Source organism: Hipposideros armiger, unplaced genomic scaffold (assembly GCF_001890085.2).
Source record: "Hipposideros armiger isolate ML-2016 unplaced genomic scaffold, ASM189008v1 scaffold_932, whole genome shotgun sequence".
NCBI classification, from domain to species: domain Eukaryota; kingdom Metazoa; phylum Chordata; class Mammalia; order Chiroptera; family Hipposideridae; genus Hipposideros; species Hipposideros armiger.
The window spans coordinates 636,959-654,089 of NW_017732282.1; the positions used below are offsets into that span (position 1 = coordinate 636,959).

The 17,131-nt window shown below is 42.3% G+C and overlaps 1 long non-coding RNA gene across 3 annotated transcripts in view; it reads left to right on the top strand.

Moving 5' to 3' along the window:
• Positions 1–12,876, top strand: part of LOC109375344 (uncharacterized) — a 112,243-nt gene extending 99,367 nt beyond the window's left edge. The window contains exons 4-5 of one of the 3 annotated variants that reach the window (XR_002122554.1): positions 11,064–11,176; positions 11,317–12,876. This is a non-coding gene — a long non-coding RNA (uncharacterized LOC109375344). The remainder of the gene's footprint in view (positions 1–11,063; positions 11,177–11,316) is intronic. The other 2 variants (XR_002122553.1, XR_002122555.1) reach the window with 2 other exon arrangements.
• The last annotated feature ends 4,255 nt before the right edge of the window (positions 12,877–17,131 follow it).

Sequence of the window (17,131 nt, forward strand, 5' to 3'; positions counted from 1 at the left end):
CTGAAGTGTACCTGGCGTATAAGACGACCCCCCACTTGGAGGCATATTTTTCAGGGCCAAAAAATCGTCTTATATGCCGGCAAATACGGTAGATAACCTGGCCAAGGTAGTGTTTGCTAGGTCGCGCCACTCTAAGTTACCTCCGCCACTTGCCACAGTCTACCCTTTGGAAGCAGGTCACTAAATCCAGGAGGAAAGAGGATTACGCTCCACTTAACTCAAGGGTGGAGTAGCTGCATAAATTATTTTAAATTCTTTGTAAGGATTTTTCTCTTCTCCCACATTTATTTCTTCAATCATTTATTTATATCAGCATGGACTCCTGGATATTTATGTTATGCTTTGGGTTTTAATCCAATGCTATGTTATTTATTTCATTGCTCATATTATTCCAGCTTTGTCCATTAGGAGCTTGTTCAAGTTCACTCTTGAGTCCCTTTGACATGCCCTGTCTTTTTTACTTTTATTCGTTTATTTGTTTTTGAGCATTTCCTTCCTTTCTGGAACTAAGAAACGTCCCCAGCTTATCCTGTATTTTCACTGTCCTGCAATCAGCCATTTATTCAAGAAGACCTGGTTCCTTTTATTAGACAATCCTACCTTATATTTAATACTACTCCAGAAGCTTTTTTAGCAGTGTTAGTGTTCTCTGTAGAGACAACTTTGGCATAAAGCAGATCCACCTTGGGCCCAGACTGAAATTATTAAAGTACAGTGAGTACATCAAGAGGCCCTACAAGGGGCTTATGGGCAGAATCCGGAGGATTTGTGTTATGTGTGAGGTTACAGGGGTCCCTCTTCCTGGCCTTCTAGAGTCGATGCAGAGAAATGTGAATCCTTTTGCCCAATCTCTCAACAGGAACTGGGAAGCCTACATCAAATATGTCTTAGTCAAATATCCCTTTGTGGTTGTTATTTGTGATTGTTAGTCTCCCAGAATTAATCTAATCCCTCTATTGCCAGCAGTTGTTTCCACTGGCAATCTCTTTTCTCAGTCATAAATTGTTGTTGCAATTTGCTGTCTGTGGATGTTATAAACAAGGAATGAAATGGACGGGAGATATCCTGTGGAGATTATGTATTAGAGAAAGGTTGAGTCATAGTGAGTTGTCTGTTAGAAGCAGAGAGGTTATATTGAAGAAAAATTGCTGACTGGTATTAATAAGTAAATGTCCTTGGTCAGAATGTTCCTTTAAAAAGTGTACTGTTTTTATAGCAGGATAACCGATTGATATACTATTTTTCTGCTTTTTCATACCGTTGTAGAAGATGCAAAGAATAAATAGTTAATATCCTCTGACACTGTGACATAATAAGAAATACAGAGGGTGCCAAAAAAAATGCATACATATTTTAACATAATCTCTCTTAAAATGTGTATACATTTTTTCATTTATTCGGCACCCCCCTCACCCCCGCTCCTGGTATATAGTTGGTCTTTGTCGTCAGTTCCTGGTACAGAGCTCTTAAAACCCTTGGAATTTCCTGAGTGATAGGTATGAGAAGTATATGTTTTGTTATTTATAATAAGCCCCTTTCAATTATACCTGAATTTATGCTAATGAGGTAACTCCTGGAGGCTGGAGGCTGGTTGTAGAAAAGCCAACAAGCAATTAAAGCCTTGGCGCTTTCAGCCCCGCCCTCTGGCCTCAGGGGAGGGGGGAGGGGCCTGAGATTGACTTAATCACCAAGGACTAATGATTTAATCAATCATGCCTATTTAAAGAAGCCTCCTTAAAACCCTGAGATGATGGAGTTCTGAGAGCTCCCAGGTCAGTGAATGCACCCGTGTGCTGAAGGGCTGATGCCCCCTGACTTCACAGGGCCAGGAGCTCCTGTGCCGAGGGCGCTTCTGGACCTCTCCCTGTGCACCTCTTCATTTGGCTGTTCATTTGTGTATCGTTTATAATAAGCCAGTAAATAGTAAAGAAAGAGTTTCTCTGAGTTCTGTGAGCCATTATAGCAAATCATTGAACCTGAGGAGGAGGTTATGGGAACCCCTAATTTGTAGCCAAGATGATCAGAAATTCAGAGACTTGAGACTTGCCATTGGCATCTGAAATGGAAATGCTGTTGTGGGACTGAGCCCTTAAACTGTGGGGTGATGCTAACTCCAGGAAGTCAGCGTCAGATTTGGGTTAAATTGGGTAAGACACCCAGTTGGTGTCCAGAGTGTTGTAGAATTGGTTGATATGTGGAAAAAGTAAAATAAAAAACAAAACACCCTCACATTTGGGTGTCAGAAGTGCTATGAATAGAGGAACAGTTTTTTCTTCTATCCCCTCTTTTTCTCCCTCTGCTTCCTGAACACACACACACACACACACACACCCTCAACTTCATACATCAGGTATTAGCTCTTTGCTCATAGCCCCTGGAAGGAATTAATGGTTCTCAGGGACTGGCTATCAAACTCAAAAGGAGCAAGGATTTCAGCAAATTGTCTTAGAGGGAGAGGGAAGGTGTACACTTCAAGATAGGAGGGGCGGAGATGGAATCTCTAGAGCCTAAATTCTCCTGGAGCTGCCTGGACTTTGGTGCAGGGGTGGGAAGGATGGAGTGGAATATCCTTGTGTCAGCTTGTGGACGGCAGGAAGCGCACTGAGAGGAACCCTGCTGAAGAGAGCCTGGGCCACAACGAAAGAATCTAGCGAAATAGCAGCAGCCACAGACTGAGAATTTCTTGCAGGGCTCTTCCACAATTGTAGGAAGAGCAAGGAGCCTCAACATGACAACAGTGTCATATCAGCCATACTGAATGATGGCTGTAGACCAGAATTGCTTTGATTAGAAAAGTAAGGAAAAGCATCTGAAATGGAGAAATGGCTACCATGATTCATAGGACTTAGCTCATAGTTGTATACTCATAGCTATGATTTTCTACAGCAAAAGGATACTAAGCACAATCAGCAGAGGGAAAAAGTTAAGTACATGGGACAAATCCAGGAAGACCAGGTGTCAGCTTCCATGGGTCCTTTCCCAGTGGAGCTACATAAGATGTGCCTAATTCTTCCAACAATGAGTTGTGACATCATACGTGAAATGTTGCAAACCAGAGAAGTTCATTAGAGACTCAGTGTCCAGGGTTTTTATTGGGGGCACCCTCTGCCTGGCAGATATCCAAATACCAAACTCCCAGAAGAAAAGCATGTGTTCATCATAAACCACATTGTTTGTATAAATAGTTTAGACAGGATGACCTACTCTTTTTTTAATTAAATTTATTGGGGTGACATTGGTTAGTAAAATTATATAGGTTTCAAGTGTACATTTCTATAATACATAATATATATATTGCATTGTGTGTTCACCATCCAGAGTCAGTTCTCCTCCCATCACCATAGATTTGACCCCCTTTTCCTTCTCTACCACCCCCACCCTCTCCCCCTTACCCTCTGGTAACCACTAAACTGTTATCTGTATCTCTGAGTTTTTGTTTGTCTTGTTCCTTTGTTGCTTTCAGTTTCATATCCTACATATGAGTGAAATCATAAGGTTCTCAACTTTTTGTTTATTTCGCTTAGCATGATAATCTCAAGATCCATCCATGTTGTTGCATGTGGAGGTATTTCATTGTTTCTTATGTCCAAGTACCATTCCATTGTATATATATACCACATCTTCTTTATTTAATCATCTATCAAAGGACACTTTGGTTTCTATGTCTTGGCCACCGTGAATAACTCTGCAATGAATATAGGGGTACATATATCTTTATGGATAAATATTTTCAGATTTTTTGAATAGATACCCAGGAGAGTAATTGCTAGGTCATAAGGTAATCTATGCTTAATTTTTTGAGGATCCTCCATACTGTATTCCATAGTGCACAATGAGCCACTTTTAGTAGTTAATGGTGGGAACTCTCCCCAAATCTAAGTTCCCAGACACCAGCCTAGGGCCCACTTTGTAAGCAGAACTTTGAAAACATAAGATTAGGCCCACTAATGCTAACTCTTTTCTACGTAGCATGGATTGGGATTCTGTTTAGGTAGGACACGTTGATAGAAGAACCTTTGCAGTAAGTACTCTTACTCTCCTTCAGTGCTTATGGATTCCATTGGTGTTTTTTTTTTTGTTTTTTAAACGTTTTATTGGGGAATTGGGGAAGGGGAACAGTGTTGGGGAATTGAGGAAGGGGAACAGCCAAATTGTCATGCTTCAGTCTTAGTTGTGGAGGGCGCAGCTAGCTCAGCTCCAAGTCCAGTCACCATCTGGCCACCTGTCAGCAGCTTGCGGCAGCTCAGCTCGAGGTGCTGTGTTCAATCTTAGTTGTGGGTGGGCATAGCCCACCATCCCATGCGGGAGTCCAACCAGAAACCTTGTTGTTAGGAGTATGTGCTCTCACCAGCTGAGCCATCCTGCCACTTGTTGGCAGCTCAACGGCAGCTCAGCTCGGGTGCAGCTTACTGGCCCATGTGGGAATTGAACCAGCGACCCTGTTGCTCAGAGCTCGCACTCTTAACCAACTGAGCCACTCGGCCAGCCCCCATTGGTGGTTTTGACTTGCCCTTTGTCTCAGTTGTACCCTCAAAGTTTTTAATTTATGGAGATGACTGAGTGACAACACAAGAGGCAACTGCCACTGAAAGAGAAATTTATTACTGACAGTTCCCAAGAGGGTGAGGGGGAGGCCACGTAGGGCCACATGGGGAAGCACCAGATTTGTTCAGGACGCAGAGGAGTGAAAAGAAAGCATGGCCCAGAGCCTTTATTGTATTTCCTGCAAGAAAGGCCAAGGCAAGACAGGGGAAACAATTTAGGATTAACTAGTTTGTATGTCAGTGGGCTCTGGACTATAGGAGTAGTCTCTGGTTTTTTGGTACCTGGCCCTGGGTTAATTTAGGGGAAATATGGCTTGGTGTGAAAGTTAAATAAAGGAGGTGTTTGGGGATATGGACTTGGAATTGATCAGTTTGTATATGAAAAACAGGTTAGCAGATGAGTTGTTTATGATCTCTAGGAATTAGCTAGCCCTAAGAGGGACTTCTCTTCCCACCAGCAAGGGTCCTAAGATGTCAAAACATTATAAAACAAAAACCATGGTAACTACACCCTTAACCCAAGTTCTTTCTTGCACAACAACCACGTAGCAACTTAGAGTTAGCTCCATCTATGTCCATCTATCAGATTTCCACACATCGGCAGATCTACTTACCAAGGACATTTTTGGTACAATTAGTGACAACTGGGGTTTGTCATAGACTCTTAAGGAAAATGATTTATGAACATTAAAGGAAATATTTTAGGTACATTTGAGAAGATAATTGGAAAGAGAAAAACAGAGGGATTCCAACTAGGTAGAAAGATCTATTTTATGAGAATGGATAGGTAATATGTGAATATAGGTTAAATATTTAGTTTGCATGAACCACAGTATAGACTGAAATAAATCCAGTTGAATTAGGGCAAGGGGGAAAGGGATTTTGTCACTGGTTGTCATTAGATGTGTGAATTGAAAAGCAACCTGGAGTTACCTTTTGAGTTGGAAGATAAAGTGTTGAAAACCATATGTGAGAAAGAGGAGACTTGTATCTGACAGAGAGGGAATGAGAATGACTCAAGGAGCCTAGGAGTAGTTTGCAGGTAGTCAGGTTAGTAAAGAGGCTTGTAGGGAAACCAGTCAGGAACAAAAAGGGGCTGGATGAATAAAGATAATGAAAGAGAAGACACATTCTCTAGTCTTGGCGATGTAAGGAATAGATGACAAAAAGGTAGAAACTACCAAGGGTCCATCAACAGATGAATGTGTAAACAAAATGTGATACGTACATACAATGGAATATTATTCAGCCATAAAAAGGGATGAAATTCTGATACGCACTACAACATTGGTAATCCTTGGAGACATTATGCTAAGTGAAATAAGCCCAACACAAAACGATAAATATTGCATGATACTGCTTATGTGAGGTAACTAGAATAGGCAAATTCATAAGGACAGAAAGTAGAATGGTGGTTCTCGTGGAGCTGGTGGGGAGGAGGGAATGGGGAGTTATTTTGAATGAATACAGAGTTTGGATGATTAAAAAGTTCTGGAGATAGTGGTGATGGTTACACAACAACATGAATGTACTTAATGACACTGAATTGTACACTTAAAAATGGTTAAAATGGTCAATTTTAGGTTATGTATATTTTACCATGATAAAAAAAGAAACAATTGATTGAAGCAGAAAAATTTAAAAATAAAAAATGAAAGACTGGATAGCAGTTGAACAGTAACTCTGAGTTAATAAGCATGGAGAACAAGATGGTAGTGGTAAGTCTGAGAGATTTGAGAATTTGATGGTTGGTAAAGCTAATACCAGGGTCATAGACTCTGTATTCATATGGGCCTATCAGTGTTCTCTAGTGCCTGGGCACTGACTGCTCCATTACTCTGCGTTGAATACTGTATGAATGCGTGGTTTGGGTCCAAGGAAGATGGGAGGGAGCATGAATACCACAATGTAACTGTATCAATGCTCCTCAGAAATAAAATAAATGCCTTATGACAATGAATCAGGAGATTGTGTGTGTGTGTAACATAAAGGCTATTCATTTATGGCAATAATAAAACCATGGGGTATAAGTCTAAGAACAATAAATCAAAGGACTGGCCATTTTTGTGGAAAAAGTCCTAGATTAGGGCTTCTGGATCTAGAGAACTAGTTCTCTCTCTGCCTTAACTGCTTGACCTTGGACAAGTCACTTACCCTGCCTGAATCTCAGTTTCCTAAATTGTCCTTCATTTCCATCCAAAATAAGGAAGCTATTCATTATATTTCTATTTTTCAGTAGTTCTCTTTAAAATTTGAAATTCATATTGTTAATTTTGTCTAAAATTGATCAGTATCTCTATCTTCGGGGCTGGCACTGTTGCTAGCCAACCCAAAGGTTAATCTTCACGTCTTCGTTGTCATAGGGTTTGAAAATGCCAGATGCTCACTTTGCCAGTCTGTTTTCCATCAAGAACATAAGCATGTGACAGAATCCTCACCCATGGGACTGAGGGGGAGTCTGCTGGATGGGAAAGGTTTTCTACCTGGTCTACCAAAAAAGAGACATGTGAGAAGCAATGCCACTGTTCCTCCTCTGTGTCACCCTTTCCAGTCAGATACTGTTATGTCTGCAGCGCCCATCTTGCAGTCATGAAGCGACAAATTGAAGAACGAAGTCCTCAGTCTTCTTAGGGCTGTTTTCAACTTCCAGACCATTATATGTTGAAGTGCCTCAGCCCTCAGTCTTCAGAGCTCTTCTATTCTCTATCTACACTCCCCAGGTGTTTTATTTATTTATATTCCATCGCTACAGTGGTGAATCCCAATAACTCGACACACTGACAGCTCAGTATATCCAACTGTCCAGTAGGCATCTAGGACTAGTTGTCTAAGGGCATTTCAAATTTAACATTATTTAAAACTATACTTTATTTTCCTCTTAAAATTGCTTTTCTTACTCCTTTTTCCATCTTAGTAAATGGTCTGGCCAAAATGGTTTGGCCAAAATCTTGAGTCACTCTTGATGCTTTTTATTTATTTTTTTTTGAAATTTATCATCTACATCCAATCAATCAGCAAATGCCTCTTGGTTCCACTTCTGTTACTACCATGTTTGTCCAAGCCACTATCAACTCTCACCCATATTATTGCAACAGATTCTACATCAGTTAAAGATTGAAACTGGCTACGAGGAAATTGTTCACTGAGTACTCTTTTTCTTTGGACTAGCATTGTTCAGGTAGTAGAGGGTACCTAATACCATAATGGAATCAACAAGTCTAAGTTCTCTTTTCCAGCATAATCACAAAATCTTTGATTGGATCTTTGATTGCTTCTCTTTCCTAACACAACTCTTCTTCCCCGGACCTTTGTGATTAAGAGTGATGAATGCCAGGCCCACTTCTCATTTTTCCTGAAAGATTGCACCTAATTCTTAACATTGCTTCACCAGGACAGGCATGTGACCTCCCATTTCTCTTTCCAAATATACAGTGCTCCAAAGGGTGTGGCTGGAGACTGTTTTGGTTTGACTTGGTATCTCCCACCTGTGATAAACCTGAGGGAATCTGAAATTGCAAGGAGCAGCAGGCAGCCACAGCCTGACCCTTGCTTGGCCCCTCACAGAGCTGAACACTGTGGCACTCATTAAATATTCAGCAATCTATTCCCAGTTTAAAACAAACAGAGGTGATCTTTTCAGACGGTCTGGTGCGTCTGCATTACAACTGAAGAATGACTTCCCTGCCTCATTAAACATTTAGGCGACTTCTTGGCTTCGTGCAGCTGCCTATCATGGTGACAGCAGATAGAATGCAGCAGCGTAGGCTCCCTTTAATGCAGGGACACTTTTATCATATTCTTACTGATGATCTTTGCAAAGATGACAGGAGCGAGATGGAAGCACCAGGAAGATAACCAAATGCTCTAATTTCCAGAAAATTGGACACGTTCTCAAGAAACAAGCGTTAGAGCTATCTAATAGCGAGGATGCTTAACAATAGCATTATTACCCTTCATTTCAGCTTTGAAATGCGTTCTCTCTTTCTCTGTAGTCTTGATGAAAGCTTGAGCGAGTTCTAAGGGCTTAGCTGAAACCTTTCCTAAACTTGTGCTAATAGTCATACTAATAATGACCTAAAACACACTACAAATTTAAGCTCTTCTGATACCTTTAGGTTGTTCCTTTGCCTTTAGAGCTGTTTGGCTCTCCTAAAATTTACCATCATTATTTCAAGATTATTATTTTGTCATATTTATTGTTTCAAGAGCCCATCTATGATTTTAGTTGTCAACTGCTGCTTTTGTAGCATATATTCAAATGTCCCCAAGTAAGTGCTGAGTGCCCTGGGAATTCAAAGAATCTGCGTTCCCACTGAACTATTGTAGTTTAATAATAACAAAAATAGTAACTATTGTATATTTGTGAAGTGCTTTAAATTTGTGCTCACTTTTTAGAAAAATTTACGGGACAACTTTGCATTTTTCTTCCACCCCTAAAACCAGTGAAAATTTTAGAGATATTAAATATGAATTCATTTTAAATATGAGGCCTCAAATTATTTTGTTTTCCTTTCACTTTGTCATTTTTGTGTCACAGATATTTTTCACATTCTTCCTATATTTAAAGTATGTGGCAAGAATTTTCGCTGACCCAGCTCATGTGCCTACGTTTTCAATAAAATCCCAATTCTCCACTTTCTTTTGTGGTCTTGCATTTTACTTTGTTGAGTCTTACTTCAGACTCTCTGGGTTGTCAGATCTGAATGGCTAGCCAGAACACCAATGTATGGAGACAAAATATCCAGAATCAGTGTCCCCCCTCCTGGACAGGGCTGACTAACCCTCGTGCACCTGGCCCCTTGACTCACCTTGTTTCTAGACTTTGGGTGGAACAAGTTTCCTAAACATATTACTCCTTGCTGCATAATTACGGCCCAATGGAGGACAGTCCATTGGCCATATTCCAGGCCCAGAGTTGTACCCTGGTCACCATGATAGAGTTTTGCCAGCCCCCTGCACAGGATGTGAAATAAAAGACCGTTAGGTGTTTATTTAAATGGATCTATTTTAATTTCCATGTTCCTAGCATCATTTTCCCAATGAATATTTGGGGTGCTCATTCTAAATTTTGCTTGGTTTCTCCCACTAGACTTATTAGCTTCCCTCCAAAGTTGCCTTTTCTAGTTCTTGACTCCCTCATCTTCTTTCTGAAAGGATTTATCAAATCCTTTTGGATCCAATACTTAGTAATGTCAACAATTACTGGATCCAATACTTAGTAATGTCCACGGTCTCCAGGTTTGAGTGTTCTTGCCAGCTCTCCTCATTCATTTTGCTCTCCTTTGGTCACTGCTCTCTGTAGACCCCTTTCTGCCTTCCATCTGTATGAAAATTCTGGGAATAAAAAGTGTGGCCTCAAGTTTCATAGCACAATAGCAACCTTACTCTCCGTTTATCTGGTTTCCAAAGCACATGTCTATGCTCTCTCAGCGGCTTAGAACGCCACGTAGCGCTGTAGCCAGGTTCTGTGCCAGCTCTGTAGTCTATTCCTGACTCCTGTCCACCATGCTGCTAACAAAGCGTGGCCTAGCGAGGTGCCATTCAGTCCGCGGGCCTTGCTACCACTTCGACCTCCTCCACTTGGTCAGAAGCCAATGGACTTGAACCATGATGATGTGGTCCAAAGTGGTTTTATTAGGGATCATTAGGGGAAAGATTCATGGAAGCCTCTTCTGCACTGGCTGTAAACCAGCTATTAGGGCATTTTCTAGCACATGGCTCAATGTTGCCTATGTGGAGTCACTTGTGAGAAGTGTCCTTTACGACCCACCCTTAGTACTTCTTAGCACTTTGTTTTCCATTGTTTCGCAGTTAATTGTGTAGCTACTCATCCCCTCTCTGCTCTCTCACTAGATGGTAAAGTCCTGACTTGCAGGCCCTGACTTAACTCATCTGTACCGTGCTGACAGCACTGTGCCCTAGAAGGAGTTGAATACAATGTGTGTATAAGGAATTTCACAAACTATTTCATAGAACTGTGGTTGAGGAGGCTCAGAATCTTTTCTGGGTGGTGATGAACTACTAGGTAGCAAAAGACCTTTCTGCAGCTGAGAGAGGTCTGAAAATCTTCTGAAGTTCTTATAGCACAGGATGTATTGTCTTCTGAAATTGTACTGAAAGGAGAGGAGACTGCGCGTGTTTTGATCCAGTCATCTTAGGATATACACATACGCATGACCAACAAGCAGGAGTTGAGGTGGTAAAGCAAAAAGCCACATACATGGTTTGCTTCGCCCTTAACTACCCCGCTTCTCTCTGTGTTCCCCCCAGGTTCCCAGGTTAAGCTACTCTTTCCAGGGAAACTTTTCAGCCCCATTTCATCAGGAGAGGAAATGTGAGGCGGAGAAACTGTTACAGGAAGAGGTTTTTTTCTGAACAACATGTATGTTCTTGCAAATATATTAAAGTACAGATTTTCATTTTCTGACTAGAAATATCTGGTTTGCCTAGAGGGAGGATTAGGAGTGCCACAGCAGGAATCCAAAAACAAAGATTCAATATCCTGCCTTTCCCATCTAGAGTACAACTTCTGGGACTGCGGAAGAGCATTTGTTTTGAAAGTCAAGCTTTGTGGATGGAGAATGTCCTTAGCACCTACTGAGAGCTGTCCTGTGGACCAGATCATAATAAAGGTAGGGATAGAGAGAAATCAGCCTCTGACATAGGGTAGGTGGCGTGTGTGAAAGAGGAGGGAAAATGGAGGGACGGAGGCTGGCAGTGAGACACGTGGACTCTAACCGCCCTCCTTTGGGCGGATGTCCATGGTAAATAGGTGGAGACAAAAGCAAAGGGCCTTGTGCCCTGCACCCCTTCAGATCCCTAGGAGGTTGGCACATCCAACTGGCTGGCTCATCTGCCATGGCGCTTCCCTGAAGAAGTGGGCTTGACACATGGGCGCCGAGGCAGCTCCCAGCTCTCCACAGCCTGCAGGAGGTGTGCAGGGAGCCAGAAGTCCTTAAGGAGCCCACTGAAGAAATTCAGAGATTCTGGGAGGACAGAGAACTATTTGGAGCCTGAGGTCAGGATGAAGAAGCGGCAGAGTGAGGAAACACTGGAAGCACCAGGCTGGAGTCAGGTTGTAGACAACCGAATGATGTTCCCAGGGGGCAGGTGATGGGCCTGTTGAGCCCCAGCAGTCAACAGTGTAGGTCACAGAGCAGACCTTTATTGTGTGGAGGCCTGGGACCTGGAGGGAAGGCGGAGACAGGGACACCAACTAGAGGAGACGACTGTCCTTAGACAGGGAAGGCACTGGTTCAGTGAATCCAGGGGGAACATAATAGCCCTGTGAGGTACGGTGTGGTTTTATGTTGTGGCTAAAGAAGCTGCAGCTGCTAAAGTTGAGGGTAATTTACCCAAGTTCATCCCGGGACTAGCAGACTCAGGGCGAAATTCAGCGTTTAACTCCAGCAGTGCATCCAGGTGCTCAATGTCACTTTCTCTGCTTCTTTGAAGCTTTTTGGTTTCTACTTTTAGTTGTCTTGTTTAATTTTGAACGATGCCCAGAATTCTTCCAAGATACACACTCCAAACGAATAAAATGCAGTGTGGTTTGTGCTGTGGTAACGACTCGATCAATTACCTTTTAATAAAAATGCTGTAGTAATCCCCAATGAAAAGCTCCACACCGGATAAAAGTGGCAACTGGAGGAACCGCTGCCTAGTTTTCCCTGTTGATTTGATGACTCCCTCATTTAGAGCTTATTGGATTTACATTTTAGACTCCAAACTCAAAAGGAAATAGTGAAATGTAGCAGAATGTTGAATTTTCAAATGTATCATACTTGATGCACTTTCCATTTTTCTGTGTTTTGCATATAGTCAGAGGCTATGATAAAGATCTAGCTTAATAGTTATAATAGTTCCCTCATTAATTATCCCAAACAGAAAGTGTTACCAAAAGAAACTTCATTCCTTAATCAGGATTTTGTCATAATTTAAGTTTTTCTTGAGAGTTAAAAAGATATACATTTGTCACAAGGAAAAACGAACAAAGGAAGAGGTGGTGAAGGCATTAGCTCTCGGCCGGAGAAGGAGGCATCTACGTTGCCTGCGGTTCTGACCCGGAGCCGGGAGCGGAGGGAGCCAGGTAGTTAGTTCCAGCCTATCACAGGCCAGAACGTATTGACTTGAGGTTCCCCATCTCTTTCTGCCAGCATTTCCCCCATACTTTCAACTGCACAACCTGCAAGACCAGAGTGGAGGGAGGTGCATGAATATGTGTTCACATTATATATTTAATTGGGTTTAAAATCTCATCAGTGTTCTATGTATTTTGCCTATAAATACGAGGCGAAGGGTTACTGTTGGGAATTATGCTGAGATTTACGTAAATTGGACATAGAGGTTTGGGAATGTCTTGACCCCTATGAAAGTATAATAAACTTGACTTAATAATTGCTTGAGTTTTTGAAATGACTTAACTTTTATTTAAATTTGAAAATATTGGGAATGACTGAAAAGGCCTATTCAGCACTGGAACTGACTGTATTTGTCTTTCAACCTTGGGTGCCAACATGAAGTGGAGCGTTTCCTGTACTCCACAGCCAGGCACGCTCCCTGGCCTGGGTTTTAACATATGGGGACCTGAGCTTGGTAAATGGCTTTGCTGGACACTGCACTGGTTGGAATCTTTAAAATAGGACAAGAAGACTGCATATCATGATTCCAAAAGGATTATACCCATGTCACTAGGGAGTTAAATTTAATGAGTTTTAGGAAATAAAATGACCACCTTTCTTAAGAAAAACCATAACATTCTTGTAATATGTGCAAATTCAACAGATGTTAGAATATGTCAGCACTTCTAATCTAACTGGTTTTTAAATTTGATGTAATTTTAAATAAATTTAGGTACATATAATAATTATGGCAGGATTGCAACAGCATTACAGGAATTTTTAAACTAGAGAAAATGTTTTTCATGGCTCCCCCTGAGAACTATCATTTTGGTGTCTAATCAGTGATTCCTCAGCTGACCCCCCATATCTGAATCACCGGGGAACCTTGTTACAGGGCAGATCCCAGGTTCTGCCTCTGAGTCAGAATCTCTGTGGGTGGGATCCTATGGATTATATTTTTAACAAGCTCCCCAGTTGGTTCTGATTTGCAGGTGGGAGATTAACTTGTTCAGTTCCCCAGGGGATCATTTTATCACCAGTTCATCGGAAGGGCCCATTCCAGGCTCTGAGGCATAGATCATCTCTGCCTAATTGCAGTGGGGAGCCACGAAAGGCTCAAAGCTGGAGGTGACCTGATATTATTTGCTTTTAAAGCTCACTCTGGAGTTAATGAGTAGATAGAATTTGAGAGGAGCAAGACTTGGGGTCAGGGAGACAATGATGAAACATGGTGAGGCTGGAGAGAAGTGGACACAGATGAGGTATATTTAGGAGGTAGAACTGGTAGAACCTGGTGATGACCGGATTTAAGAAGGTAAAACAAGACCTCTTCCAGGCGTAGGAAACTGGTGAGAACTGTTCATTGAGATAGGAAACACATGATCCTTATTTGTATATGTTTTGTATTATAATTTGTCTCAAATACTTTTCTAAAAGGTGGCATGTAAATATGCATTTTAATGTAGGCAAGATATAACTTGTTAAATTATAAGGTAATTTTCAAGAGGGAAAAGTAGTAATTTTACAGTGGAGAAATCAGGCAGACACCACCGTAACCAAGTGATCCAAATTAATGTCACCAGGAATAAGACATATCCGCCATGTACCCTCCAATTATGCACTGAGAAGGGCACAACATCACACTGGGGGCACTCTTGCCAAAAATGCATAACCTCATTCTAGTTATGAGAAAACATTAGACAAACTGAAAATGAGGGACAGACTACAAAACAACTGGCCAGTCCTCTTCAAAGGTGTCAATGTCATTGAAAGGCAAGGAAAACCTCAGGCACAGTCACAGTCTGAAGGAGGCCTGACAACTAAATACAGCGTGGGACCTGGGGCAGAAAGGACACAGTTAGTGGAAAAGCTGACTAAATTTAAATAAGGTGTGTAGGTGAGTTGACAGTACTATATCAGTGATAGTTTCCAGGTTTTGATCATTGTACTATGACTATGGAAGATGTTAACATTAGGGCACATGGGTTCTCTCCGTACTATTTTAGCAACTTCTATGGACTTCTAAACTACAAAGTTAAAAAATGACAAGCAACATTCATTTTTGCAACATTTAAAAAAATTAGTAAAAGACACTTTTTCTAAAAGGTGTATACAAGCTCCTGGGATAAAAAGCAAACAAAAAACCCATTGGTCCTTGAAACAATGTGGTAATATCTGTGTGAACTGGTTTTGGTTCCTGTGTGTCCTCCTTCACCAGTTTGGGCTGGTTAGGGCTGCAAAACCTCTGTATTTTCACCACCTTGATTGTTGCTCTCAGCTGAAGCTCTTGACATTGTGGGATTGCTGCTGGTCAACGCCTGCGTGACACGTGAGGCCACGTAACAACACTCCTGGGCTGAGATGCTGAGAACAAGAGGAAGAGGTAGGCAGACTGCCTGCAATGTCTGCTCCCTAGTGTTCCTGCTGGAATCCTGACTTTCCAGAACCTACCTCCCTCCTCCGACCACTGTCTCCCTTACCAAGTAAATCCAAAGCTCACCTTACCCACACGTCATCCCCAGAGCCTTGCTATTTCTAGGAAATAGCAAAATCATCTCAGAAGTTCAGGTGTTAACAAATAGCAAAGCCCCTCCCACTGTTCTCCCCTCTCAAAACACACTTGCATTTAACAACTATGCTGATGGGCTAGAGGGAATTTTACTCTCAGGGCAAGACCACGTAGCAGAGCTGGGGCGTTCCTGTTCCTCTCAGGTACGTGCAATTTCTGGGGACTGAGATGGCAGGGAACCCTGCGTGTTCTGGAAAAGGCCATTAGCGGGGCCAACCCCTCAATGTCCCGGGGGAACTAACGGGACCTTCATTGTCTGTGTTCACTTCTGTCATTTCCCCCAGAATTTAGAGTGGTTATGTTTTGATGTGACTTTGTTTTCAGGTTAACCTCCATTTGACTGCCTCTTTCAAATGGCTGGAAGCTCTTGCCTTTGATACTTACGAAAGCCTTTAATATTTTGGAATCAGAGAACAGTTATATTTTCATTGCCAACAAAATGTATTATATCACTTTCTAAACCACATATTACCATTACAGTAGTTTGTGTACAATTCCTAAGGTTATTTGGTGTAACTCTATAAACGGCGACCACGGCCTTTCCTCTTGAATGGTAGAGAAAACGAGAGCTTTCTTAGTTACCCAGCGTGAGGAGCCTTTGTGTCTCCTCATTGCCTTCAGCTGCTGCAGCCAGGCCTCTGCAGGAGGCCCTGAGCTCCTGAGCAGAGAAACCAGGACATGGTATCAACAGTCTGATCTACAGGAGCAGACTCAGGGGAGACGGACGGCTGTGTCCTGAGCAGTGAACTCTGACACAAGAACCGCGGCTCAAAATAGTCCTCATCCTCTTTGCCTGAACCTGATAAAAAAAGCTTTAATCTCAATTGCTCCCTGTCACCTGCCTTTTCTACTTGACATTGCAGTTCTCCAGGTGGCTATTCCTGGATGGGGGGTGGGGGTGGGGGCGCGCGCACATCCAGAGATTCATTTGTTCCTTTTTATTTTACTACAAGAGTTTATTTTGACAACTTTACTGAGGCATAATTCACATACCATAAAACACACCCATTTCAAGTGTGCAAGTCGTTTTTTGTAAATTTACCAGGTTGTGCAACCATTACTGTAATCCAGCTTTAGAACATGTCATCACCCTAGTAAGATCCCCAATTATAATAGTTAAGCCTCATTTCTACCCCTCAATGCCAGGCAACCTCTTACTTATGTTCTGTTTTTATAGATTTGCCTTTTCTGACATTTCATATAAATGGAATCAGTCATCCATGTCTGGCTTCTTTCCTTTGGCAAATTGTTTCTGAGGTTCATCCGTAGATAATAAGGTAGTTTGAGGTAGTAGGTCAGAATTATTTTGGGGATGGTGGGTTTTTGCTGCCCTAACCCCCAAAGTCCTTAAAGGTGCTAAGACCATCTGCTCTTCCAGTCGGACCTCCTGCTCTTCTTCATGGCTTCCTACAGCCAGTTTTGCACACGGTTATTGGGTCTGACCCTGTTCTTTCCCTGCCCCGCCTCTGAGCCGCCCTGCCCTCTGCAGTCTGTCCCACCATGCTCAGGTCTTTGTTCAAAACTTACTTCCATAAAGAGGTCCTCTTTGACCTCTTTGGCTAAATAACATCCCCTGTTGTGGACTGTTCACTTGCCCTGTGCCATGTTTCTTCACAGTGTATTAATTCCTGAAATTATATATCCTGTTTATTGTCTTTAAAAAAATTGAGGGGGTGGGCCGGCCGAGTGGCGCGATGGTTAAGAACTCGCTTGGGATGCCAGAGGGCCCCGGTTCGGATCCCACATATGAGGGCCAGTGACACTGCCCTCCACAGCTAAGATGCTGAACAACAGCTCAACCTGGAGCTGGGCTGCCATGAGTCGCCGGCGACGGCGTGGGCTGCAGTCCCTGTGGCAGTGGATTGCCATGGGCTACCGTGTGTGGCCAGCAGCCAGCG